A 12243-nucleotide genomic window follows, 5' to 3' on the forward strand; every position below is an offset into this window, starting at 1 on the left:
TGTTTCCGCCCGGTTTCGAACCGGGGACCTTTCGCGTGTTAGGCGAACGTGATAACCACTACACTACGGAAACTCTCCTGATCAACGAAAGGATTGAACACTCCCCGAATGTAGAGCGAACACTGAGACCAGCAATTAGATCTTCCGGTTAGGTCATTCCCAGCTGTGATAAAATTACACCTGCTCTGCTTTGCACACTCTGAGACTCGCTTCTCACACCAAACTCAGTGACATTACTGCATTGGAAAAACATTGATGTGTGGGTTGGGATTGTGGGCAGAGAGAGAAACTGTAGTTTCCAATTACAACCAGAAATTACCAGTGAAAAATTTAGTCAATTTAACGTCAGAGTTGAATTTCAGAATTTAAAGTGGGTCCCCCTTCACACCAATTAGGAGTTCAGTCCCCGGCCGGCGACTTAGTTCCCGGCCTCGGACTCAGAGCCGCTGCCCCGAGAGCTGGAACACTGGGTGAGGGGCTCTAACCGCGGCTGCATCCCGCTTCCTACACCTAGTACAATCATCAACAAGCAATATTAAGATACCGAAAGCTGGAAGTGCTTATCGGAGTGGAGGGAGATCGGAGAAGAAGAGGCTCCCTTTTCTGTTGGCCTTTCCCGTTTGAAGAGGACAGTAATTTGTTAAAAGTATTGGAGAATGCGGGCATCGATCCCGCTACCTCTCGCATGCTAAGCGAGCGCTCTACCATTTGAGCTAATTCCCCGTTATATGACTTTACTGCTTACCTGAATAGGAATGTTAGAAGTTTAATTCAATGGCGTTTTTCTATAATTTTAGATGTATCCGTTTTAATTGTTTGTACAGCATTTTAACACTAACTTCCTAGCCGGGGTGGGTGGCAATAACTCAAAGCCCTTGAAATCAACAGCATTAATGTTATTAAAGTCACAGTAAAAAGTCTGACAACACCAGGTTTTAGTCCAAACGATTTATTTGATAATAGACTCACAAGCTTTCGGGGTTAGTCCCTTCGTCAGGTGAATGGAAAGTTCTGGCCTCAGACAGAGCATATAAAGCACAGACAGTTTAGAGATTACTGATTAGAATGCGAATCCTTACACCTAACCTGCTGTTGAAGACCTGAAGTGGCTGACAATGTGAGTGGAAGGAGCACTGATCACAGGTTAAAGAGATGTGTATTGTCTCCAGACAGTACAGTAAGTGAGGTTTTGCAAACCCAGGCAAGTCACGGGGGTTACACATAGTGCGACATGAACCCAAGATCCCTGTTGAGACCGTCCTCATGTGTGCGGAACTTGGCTATCAGTCTCTGTTCAGCGACTCTGCGCTGTCGTGTGTCGTGAAGGCCGCCTTGGAGAATGCTTACCCTAAGGTCAGAGGCGGAATGCCCGTGACCACTGAAGTGTTCGCCAACAGGAAGGGAACAGTCTTGCCTGGTGATTGTCGAGCGATGTTCATTCATCCGTTGTCATAGCGTCTGCATGGTCTCCCCAATGTACCATGCTTCGGGACATCCTTTCTTGCAACCCACATCATTAAAGTCACAGTCACGATTGACTTTGGGACTTTTCCTCCACCCTCCTCTATCTAACACTACCCCTCTGTTGTTCAACTAACTGGGCAGAAGGGCCAGTATCCCTGCTGCATAACTCTATGAATCCATGACCGACTCTTGCCTGGATCCACTCAGAACTATACATTCATGGTCAAAGAATTTCCTGCCTTCTCTTCCCACCCATTCAGTCTCTGAAGTTTCCTCCAAGGAATCATTTGCCCCCTTCCTATTTCTCATTGACAGGCTTCTCCTCATCAACACTATCCGAAAGCCAAGTCAGGTCCCCTTTGACTATTCATCCAGTTTGATACCAGACAGTCCAGTTTTTAGCTGGTCTGGCCACTATCCGACACTTAATGCTTTGTGGCTGGTATTTTGGGCCTTGCGCTTACTGCAGTGAAGCACCGGCTGAGGCCCAAGCTCATTCTCTGAAAGAAAACAAAAACAGTAAAATGAGGAAATAAGAATAAAACTTAAGCTGTTTCCCCTGCACCCCAGCCTCCTACCACTCATCCCTTCTCCCCTCAGGATCGCAGTAAAAACCCTTCACTTTATTGGAGTCATGCCTAGCACAGAGGAAATTGGTTGTGGTTATTGAAAGCTGATCATCTCAGTCCCACGACATAGCTGCAGGGGTTTCCCAGGGAAGTCCCCTAGGCCCAACAACTTGCAGCAAATTCATCAATGACCTTTTGTTCAACAAGAAGGCAGAGGTGGGATGTTGATTAATGATTATATAATTTATGACTCCTCAGGTGCTGAAACTGTACCCATTTGCAACAAGACCTAGATAACATTTATTGGGTTGATACATGGCAAAACAAAATTGTGCCACATAAGTGCCAACAATGACCACTTGCAATAAGAGAGAATTTGACCATCTCCCCCTGACATTCAATGGTACTACCAAAATTGAATCTCACACCATCAATGTTCTAGGGTATACTGTTGACTAGAAACTCTAAAAGGCTGGCTATATATATGCTGTGATTGTTAGAGCAGGACAGCTGTTAGGAATTCCGGGTGAACAACACACCTCTTGACTCCCCAAAATCTATCCACCATCTACAAGGTGCAACTTAGGAATGTAATGGAATACTCTTCACTTGCCTGGTTGAGTGCAGCTCCCAATAACACTCCAGAAGTTTGATATCATCCAGGAAAAAGCAATCATTTGCTTTTTCCATTAAATATGCACTTCATTAAATATTTCCTCTTGCTATCACTGGCAAATAGTGCCTGAAACATCTACCATCCACAGTTTGCAGCGCAACAACTCACCAAGCCTCTTTTGACAGCATCTGGGAAACCAACTTATCACCTATAAGAGCAAGAGTAGCTGACACATGGAAATACCACCACCTGAAATCTCCCTTCCAAGTCACATCTCATTCAGACTTGGAACTATGTTGCCATCCTTCAGAATTGCTGGGTTAAAATCCTGGAACTCCTTTCCTAATGTCACTATGGGTGTGTTGACAAAACAAGGACCACAGTGATTCAAGGAGGTGGGCACCTTCTCAATGGCAATTAAGGATGTGCATCAAATGCCTTTGTATCTTTTTTGGCCCTAGATAAACTTTCAACCACATTGCCATTCTATACCTAGACCACCTACTTCCACCTAGAAACCTAGACAGATTTACTGCACAGGAGGAAGCCATTCAACCCATTGTGTTTCCTATGCTGGCCAAAACAGAGCTATCCACTCTAATCCCACCCCTGCAACATTGCCCATTTCTACCCATCTTCAGCATTGCTGCTGAAAACCTCATCCATGCTTTAGTTACATTTGACACTTGTCTATTCCATTGATATCCCATTCTGCATTGATGCCTTAAAATTTAACTCTTGACTAAGCTCATCTGTCCTAATATCTCATGTGAAATGGCTTGGAATGTTTGATTACTATAAATGCATTATATAACTGCAAGTCATTATTACTCTAATTTCTGTCTGTCCATAGTTATTGGCAGTGACTGCAATGATTAATAACAATGAAAATCTTCTCTATTTCAAGCACTGCTTAAAATATAGATTTAGCATGCCCAATTGAATGTCCAACGATTGTACAAAAATGATAATACACATTTACAACTTAGACAATAATTTTATAGTACTACATACGATTAGTGAGATGGATGAGGTTGTTTGTTTCAGCATAGGCGCATAATATTTGGAGTTCATCACTACTCTTTGCTTTCAGTCCTTTAGCCAATTTCTGAACCACTGTCATTTTAATTCCATGCATTTTCATTTTGCTTACAATAATATTTTACGGTACTTTATCAAGCATGTTTTGAAAGTCCATATGTAGAAGTCAACTGCACTACCATCAATAACCCTTTTCATTAATTAATCAAAAAGCCATGTAACTATACAAATTCAAGTCCATAAGACCATAAGATATAAGGAGCAGAATTAGGCCATTTGGCTCATCTGGTCTGCTCCATCATCCAATTGTGGCTGATAGGATTCTCATTCCCATTCTCTTGCCTTCTCCCTGTAACCCTTGATCCCCTTATTGATCAAGAACCTGTCTTTGCCTTAAAGACACTCAATGACCTGGCCTCCACAGTCCTCTGTGGCAATGAATTCCACCAAATCACCTCCCTCTGGCTGAAGAAATTCCTCCTCATCTCAGTTTTAAAGGAGCGACCCTTCATTCTGAGGTTATGCCCTCATGTTCTAGTCTCTCCCACTAGTGGAAACATCCTCTCTAGTCTTTTTCTGCTGCCTTGCTTTTGTGGTAATGGAGGCAGTTATCATGGCTATTCTTGGCTTAACGTGCTGTGCCTAGTTCTTACCTATTGAAGGATGCGTTTTCAAATTTCCACTTTCTGATTCTGAGAAATGCACTGAGTCTTAAAGCTTCCTATAACATTTCAGGTCATCACTATTAAATCTCCCATTTCACACATAACCCTTGTCTGGTAAAATAAATCACCTTTGAGTAATTTGATTTTTACAATAGAAGTCAAAATTCAGGAAGAAGTTATTAACTGCATTATACATCTTGATGACTGTTAGTGAAAATTATGTTGTGGAGATGCCGGTGTTGGACTAGAGTAAGCACAGTAAGAAGTCTCACAACACCAGTTTAAAGTCCAACAGGTTTATTTGTTAGCACAAGCCACTAGCTTTTGGAGCACTGCCCCTTCATCAGGTGAGTGGGAGTTCTGTTCACAAACAGGATGTCTATAGATACAAACTCAATTTACAAGTTAATAGTTGGAATGCGAATCTTTACAGGTAATCAAGTCTTAAATGTGAGTAGAGAGAGGGTTGAGCACAGGTTAAAGAGATGTGTATTGTTTCCAGCTAGGACAGTTAGTGAGATTTTGCAAGCTCAGGCGAGTCGTGGGGGGTCACAGATAGTGTGACATGAACTCAAGATCCCGGTTGAGGCCATCTTCATGTGTGCACCATTTAGCTATCAGTTTCTGCTCAGCGATTCTGCATTGTCATGTGTCATGAAGGCCGCCTTGGAGAATGCTCACCCAAAGATCAGAGGCTGAATGCCCGTGACTGCTGAAGTGTTCCCCAACAGAAAGAGAACACTCCTGCTTGGTGATTGTCGAGCGGTGTTCATTCATCCATTGTCATAGTGTTTGCATAGTTCCCAAATGTACCATGCCTTGGGACATCAGGTAGACAATGTTGGCCAAGTTGCAAAAGATTGCACCGAGTACCTGGTGGATAGTGTCCTCACGTGAGATGATAGCATCCATGTTGATGATCCGGCACGTCTTGCAGAGGTTGTTGTGATCACTGTTCTCCTGAAGGCTGGATAGTTTGCTGCGGACAATGGTCTGTTTGAGGTTGTGTGATGGTTGAAAGCAAGAAGTGGGGTGTGAGGATGGCCGTGACGAGATGTTCGTCTTCATCAATGATATGTTTAAGACTCTGGAGAGGATGTCATAGCTTCTCCGCTCCAGGGAAGTACTGGACGACGAAAGGTACTCTGTCCACTGTATGCCGTGTTTGTCTTCTAAGGTCGTCGGTGTGGTTTTTTGCTATGGCGCATCGGAACTGTCAATCGATGAGTCAAGCGCCATATCCTGTTCTTACGTGGGCATCTTACAACATCTGGAGGTGTCTATTACGATCCTCCTCACCTGAGCCAATCCTGTGTATATGGAAGGCTTGAACACCGCTCAAATAAATGAACACTGCTCGACAATCACAAGGCAGGAGTGTTCTCTTCCTGTTGGGGAACACTTCAGCAGTCATGGGCATTTGGCCTCTGATCTTCGGGTAAGCATTCTCCAAGGCGGCCTTCACGACACATGACAACGCAGAATCGCTGAGCAAAAACCGATAGCCAAGTTCCACACGTGAGGACGGCCTCAACCGGGATCTTGGGTTCATGTCACACTATCTGTGACCCCCATAACTTGCCTGGGCTTGCAAAATCTCATTAATTGTCCTGGCTGGAGACAATACACATCTCTTCAACCTGTGCTTAACCCTCTCTCTACTCACATTGTCTGTACCTTTAAGAATTGATTACCTATAAAGATTCACATTCCAGCCTGTAATTTGACTTGTATCTATATATGCCCTGTTTGTGAACAGAACTCCCACTCACCTGATGGAGGGACAGTGCTCCAAAAGCTTGTGGCTTCTGCAACAAATAAACCTGTTGAACTTTAAACTGATGTTGTGAGACTTCTTACAGTGAAAATTAAACCAGACCCAAGATTTACAGTTGGCTACAATTGCATTATACTTTGCCAGCATTGAACATGTAAAATTGTAGCGATTATTGGACAAAAACATTGTACAGCACTTGGATCAATATTTTGCATTGGTTTGCATATGTTATAGAAAGGAGAAATTTCTTGAAGCAACAAAGTCTCCACCACAGATTTATGAGAAAGTACCCGAACAGGTGCCAGACTGTGGCGGCTAGGGTAATTTCACAGTAACTTCATTGCAGTGTTAATGTAAGCCTTACTTGTGACTAATAAATAAACTTTAAGTTTAATAGTTCTGCAGGACTCCTCAGTGAATTTAATATACCTTTGTTTGGACAATGAAAAGAAACAGTGGAGTTGTAGGTAAAATGTTAGAATCTGTCATTAAGGAGGAAATAGCGAGGCATCTTGAGGGGAATTGCTTGATAGAGCAGACGCAGCACGATTTCGTTAAGGGGAAGTTGTGTCTGACAAGTTTATTGGAGTTCTATGAGGATGTGTCTAGGGTGGTGGATAGAGGAGAGCCAGTGGATGTGGTCTTTCTTGATTTTCAGAAGGCGTTTGACAAGGTACCTCACAAGACGTTATTGCAGAAGGTCGGGGGCATGGAGTTGGGGGTAGGGTGTTAGCGTGGATAGAGGACTGGCTGTCAGATAGGAGGCAGAGAGTGGGGGTTAATGGGTGCTATTCAGATTGGCGGTTGGTGACTACTGGAGTGCCCCAGGGGTCAGTGCTGGGGCCTCAGCTATTCACCATTTATATAGATGATCTGGAGGAGGGAACCGAGTGTATGGTGTCAAAATTTGCTGATGACACCAAGATTGGTGGAACGGCAAATTGTGCGGAGGGTGTGGAGAGTCTGCAGAAGGATCTAGATAGGCTGGGCGAATGGGCCAGGAAATGGCAAATGGAATTTAATGTTGGCAAGTGCGAGGTGGTCCACTTTGGTAGGAATAATGGTAGGAAGGACTATTACTTACGCGGCGAAAAACTGCAGCAGGCGACGGTGCAGGGGACCTCGGGGTCCTTGTGCATGAATCGCAAAAACCCAGCCTGCAGGTGCAGCAGGTGGTCAGGAAGGCTAACGGGATGCTGGCCTTCATAGCGAGGGGGATTGAATATAAAAGTAGGGAGGTCTTGCTGCGGCTGTATAGGGCATTGGTGAGGCCGCAGCTGGAGTACTGTGTGTAGTTTTGGTCGCCATACTTACGCAAGGATATTTTGGCCTTGGAGGGAGTGCAGAGGAGGTTTACTAGGCTGATGCCGGAGTTGAGGGGGTTGAGCTATGAGGAGAGGCTGAATAAACTAGGCTTGTACTCGTTAGAGTTTAGAAGAATGAGGGGAGATCTCATTGAGACGTATAAGATGATGTATGGGATGGATAGGATACAGGTGAAGAGACTCTTTCCGCTCAGAAAGGACAGTAGGACTAGGGGGCACAGCCTCAAGATAAAGAGGGGGTGGTTTAGAATGGAGTTGAGGAGGAACTTCTTCACTCAAAGGGTGGTGAATCTCTGGAATTCTCTGCCCGTTGAGGTGGTGGAGGCTGCCTCGCTAAATATTTTTAAGACGCGGGTTGATGGGTTTTTGATAAGCGAGGGGATTAAGGGTTATGGGGAGAGGGCGGGAATGTGGAACTGAGCCACAACAGATCAGCCATGATCTTATTGAATGGCGGGGCAGGCTCGAAGGGCTAGATGGCCTACTCCTGCTCCTATTTCTTATGTTCTTATGTTCTTAAATGTGTGTTGATAATTATTCTCTGACAACAAGTAAACCATTTTCCACCTGGGAGCATCATTTACATACGAATAAAAAGCTTCATGTCTTGTTACGAGGAAGCAAATGCGTTGTGTATCAAAACACATTTAACCACACAATGCTACATTCTATATATTTAGACAGAAACTTCAATTTACCTCAAATAAAATAGAAAATGTTGGAAAAACCCAGGTCTGGCAGCATCTGTGGTGATAGAAACAGAGTTGACAGCTGGGATTCACCCAAACCAGCAGTAAGTGCCCACATGAGTAGGAAAACTGAAGAGTTTCCAGCTGGCACTGCCAGCACCTGTCAGCTGGGATTCACTCACCTGATAAGATGCAAATTCATGCATCTCAGGAATCACACCAGATATCACGGCACCCTTGCTGAAGGACACCCCTATCTCTGTTCACAAACAAGATCCCTTCCCCCAAAAATGGAAAAGATGATCCTCCGCTGACAAGGGGAACACCACCAACCCTTCAGCAGAGAGAGACATTCTCCTCCTACGCTGAAATAATGGGTGACATCCTCCCCCCACCCCCCCACCGCCTCGATACCATGCAGGCATGAGGGTGAGCATGACTCCCAGCTTGCCAAACAACTGCAGGCAAGTTCAAAGCAAGTAAGCTTGTGTAAGCATTGTGGTTAAGAACAATGGGGGGTGGGGGGTAGTTGAGATGCATTCAAGCATGAAAGGAAATGTATATGAACACAGCTGGCTGTATGCTGAATAAAAACCATTAAGCTGTCAATCAAATGAGTGAAAAGGGCAGGACTGACGTTGAAAGGAAACAAGGGCTTTCAAAGGGTTGGAAGGTATTTCAAAGGCTTTTAGCTTTCTGCGAAGGTTCAGAGACAAAATAAATGCTATGTTAAAACAATGGGGCTGAGTGAACAGTTGTAGTGAAGGGAATTGTCTCCTAGTGAAAGTGAATGACTTCTGCCAGGAAGGGGACTTGAAAAGGATCTTCTGACATCCACAGTTTCTTCCACAGAGAAAGGAGAATCCTTTCTGTTGAGCAGAGTGCTGCTATGATTTGGAAGCCTTCCAGCTGTCCAGGGGGCATGGAGATTAAAGTGATCAGGGAACTTCAAAGGTTTTAGAAGACAGAGAACTAATGAGCATTTTACCCCAGGATGGTGCCCAGATTCGCCATCCTGAATCTGAACAAACATTTCCCAAGGCAGTCCAGCCATGAGACCCCCGTCCCAGTGAATCCTCACACCCTGATGTTTCCATTCCAATATGACTTATCTGGAACTGGAGGGGTAGAAATGAGGTGCATTTTATGGGAAGACGGACAGGTAGGACAAAATAGAAAGTCAGAGATAGGTTAGAGGGCAGGAGAGATTAAATTACAAAGATGTCATGGATACAAGGCAAAGGGAATGGCAATGATAGTATTAGTATTGATGTGTAACACCTACCCCTTTAACCCCTCCTTGACTATCTAAGGCCCCTAATATTCCTTTGAGATGAAGCAGTGATTTACTTGCATTTCTTTTAATTTTAATCTACAGTATTCGCTGCTCACATTGCTGTCTCCTCTACTTTGGGGGGAGGGAACGATGTGCAAATTGGGTGACTGCTTTGCAGAACACCTTTGCTTAGTCTGCAAACAAGACACCAACCTTTCCATCATTTGCCATTTCATTTCTCCAAATTTGCTCTCATATTCACATTTCTGTCCTTGACCTGCCATAATATTCCACTGAAGCTCAACAAAAGCTGGAAGAACAGCATCTCATCTTCTAATTAGGCACTTTACATAATTCTGGATTTAACATTAGGTTCAATAACTTCAGACCACGAACTCTGTTCTCTATATTGAGTTCCCCCCCAATTGCCAGTCTTATCTTATTCTTGTGTTTTTGCTTTCAGACAGTGCTGACACTTTCTTTGCTATTAATGCATTGCTATTTTGCTTTCAGACAGTCCTGATCTTTATTCTGCCATTAACACCTACTCTGGACCAAAGCATAGATTTTAATGTTAACCTTACCACTCCCTTTGTCATTTAACCTCATCTGCCTTGACTTTTTTTTATTCATTCATGGGACGTGAGCATTGCCAAACAGGCCAGCATTTATTGCCCATCCTCAGTTGCCCTTGAGAAGGTGGTGGTGAGCTGCCTCCTAGGACATCTGAAGTCCATGTGGCACAGGTACACTCACAGTGCTGTTAGAGAGTTCCAGGGTTTTGACTCAGCAATGAAGAAGGAATGGCAATATAATTCAAAGTTAGGATGGTGAGTGGCTTGGAAGGAAACTTTCAGGCTGTGGTGTTCCGATGTATCTGCTGCCCTTATCTTTCTAGATGGTTGTGGTCATAGGTTTGGAAGCTGCTGTCCCAGATGTTCCATTTTGCTCCACTTGTCCCTTTGTCAACAGCATAAAACCCATCAAATTTCTACTTCTTTTTAGTTCTGACGTAGTAATTTTGAATGTAAAGCATTAATTCTCTTTCTCTTGCCACCGATGCACCCAGACCCGCTAAACATTCATAAGAACATAAGAACATAAGAAGTAGGAGCAGGAGTAGGCCATCTAGCCCTTCGAGCCTGCCCCGCCATTCAATAAGATCATGGCTGATCTGAAGTGGCTCAGTTCCACTTTCCCACTTTCTCTCCATAACCCTTAATCCCCTTGCCTACCAAAAACCTATCTACCCGTGTCTTAAATATATTTAGCGAGGTAGCCTCCACCACTTCAACGGGCAGAGAATTCCAGAGATTCACCACCCTTTGAGTGAAGAAGTTCCTCCTCAACTCCGTTCTAAACTGCCCCCCCTTATCTTGAGGCTGTGCCCTCTAGTCCTGCTGTCCTCTCTGAGCGGGAAGAATCTCTCCACCTCTACCCTATCCATCCCCTTCATTATCTTATACGTCTCTATAAGATCCCCCCTCATCCTTCTAAACTCCAACGAGTACAGACCCCATCTATTTACTTTCTCTTCATAGTCCAACCCCCTCATCTCCGGTATCAGCCTAGTGAACTTACTCTGCACTCCCTCCAAGGCCAAGATATCCTTGCGCAAGTACGGCGACCAAAACTGCACACAGTACTCCAGCTGCAGCCTCACCAATGCCCTGTACAGTTGCAGCAAGACCTCCCTGCTTTTATATTCTATCCCCCTCGCTATAAAGGCCAGCATCCCATTCGCCTTCTTGATCACCTGCTGCACCTGCAGACTGGGTTTTTGTGACTCATGCACAAGGACCCCCAGGTCCCTCTGCACCGTAGCATGCTGCAGCTTTTCACCCTTTAAATAGTAATCCCTCCTACTATTATTTCTGCCAAAGCGGATAACCTCACACTTGCTAACATTGTACTCCATCTGCCAGGTCCTCGCCCACTAGCTCAGCCTATCTAGATCCTTCTGAAGACTTTCCACACCCTCTGCACAATTTGCTTTTCCACTCATCTTCATGTCATCAGCAAATTTCGTCACCCTACACTTAGCCCCCTCCTTCAGATCATCTATATAAATGGTAAATAGCTGAGGCCCCAGCACCGATCCCTGCGGCACTCCACTAGTTACCAACCGCCAATCAGAATAGCACCCATTGATACCAACTCTCTGCCTCCTATTAGACAACCAATCCTTTATCCACTCTAACACCTTACCCCCAACCCTTCTGAAGCAACCTTTTGTGCGGCACCTTATCAAACACCTTTTGAAAATCGAGAAACACTACATCCACCGCTTCCCCTCTGTCTACTGCACTAGTCACATCCTCATAGAATTCCAATAAATTTGTCAAACATGACTTCCCCTTAACGAATCCATGCTGCGTCTGCTCTATCAAACAATTCTTTTCTAGGTGCCTCGCTATTTCTTCTTTGATGACCGATTCAAGCATTTTTCCAACAACTGACGTTAAACTAACTGGCCTATAATTCCCTGCCTTTTGCCCACTACTTTTAGCCACTCTAAACGCATCAGCTTTTAATTTAATACTCTCCTTTATTTCCTTCGAAAACCATGGCTGATTATCCCTTCTCCTACGTTCCTTCTTTACCATTGGAATATATTTCTGCTGAGCACTGAAAAAGATCTCCTTAAAGATTCTCCACCATTCCTCAGCAGTCCTACCGACCAATCTGTGCCTACATTTGCCAATTCCTCTCTCATCCTATCGTACTCCCCTCTGTTCAAACAGAGGACACAGGTTTGGGACCCTACTTTCTCATCCTCCATCTGCATCAAAAACTCAACCATACAATGATCACTCTTCCC

The 12243-nt window shown here is 44.4% G+C and overlaps 2 non-coding genes across 2 annotated transcripts; both read right to left on the reverse strand.

The window, feature by feature from the left end:
* On the reverse strand, positions 1–73 carry trnav-aac (transfer RNA valine (anticodon AAC)). The gene has a single exon. It is a non-coding gene; the product is annotated as a tRNA-Val (tRNA).
* A 577-nt stretch (positions 74–650) lies between these two features.
* On the reverse strand, positions 651–723 carry trnaa-agc (transfer RNA alanine (anticodon AGC)). Its single transcript has one exon. It is a non-coding gene; the product is annotated as a tRNA-Ala (tRNA).
* Between the last annotated feature and the right edge of the window lie 11520 nt (positions 724–12243).

Source organism: Carcharhinus amblyrhynchos, chromosome 6 (genome assembly GCF_965287045.1).
Source record: "Carcharhinus amblyrhynchos chromosome 6, sCarAmb.v2.hapA, whole genome shotgun sequence".
Taxonomy (NCBI): domain Eukaryota; kingdom Metazoa; phylum Chordata; class Chondrichthyes; order Carcharhiniformes; family Carcharhinidae; genus Carcharhinus; species Carcharhinus amblyrhynchos.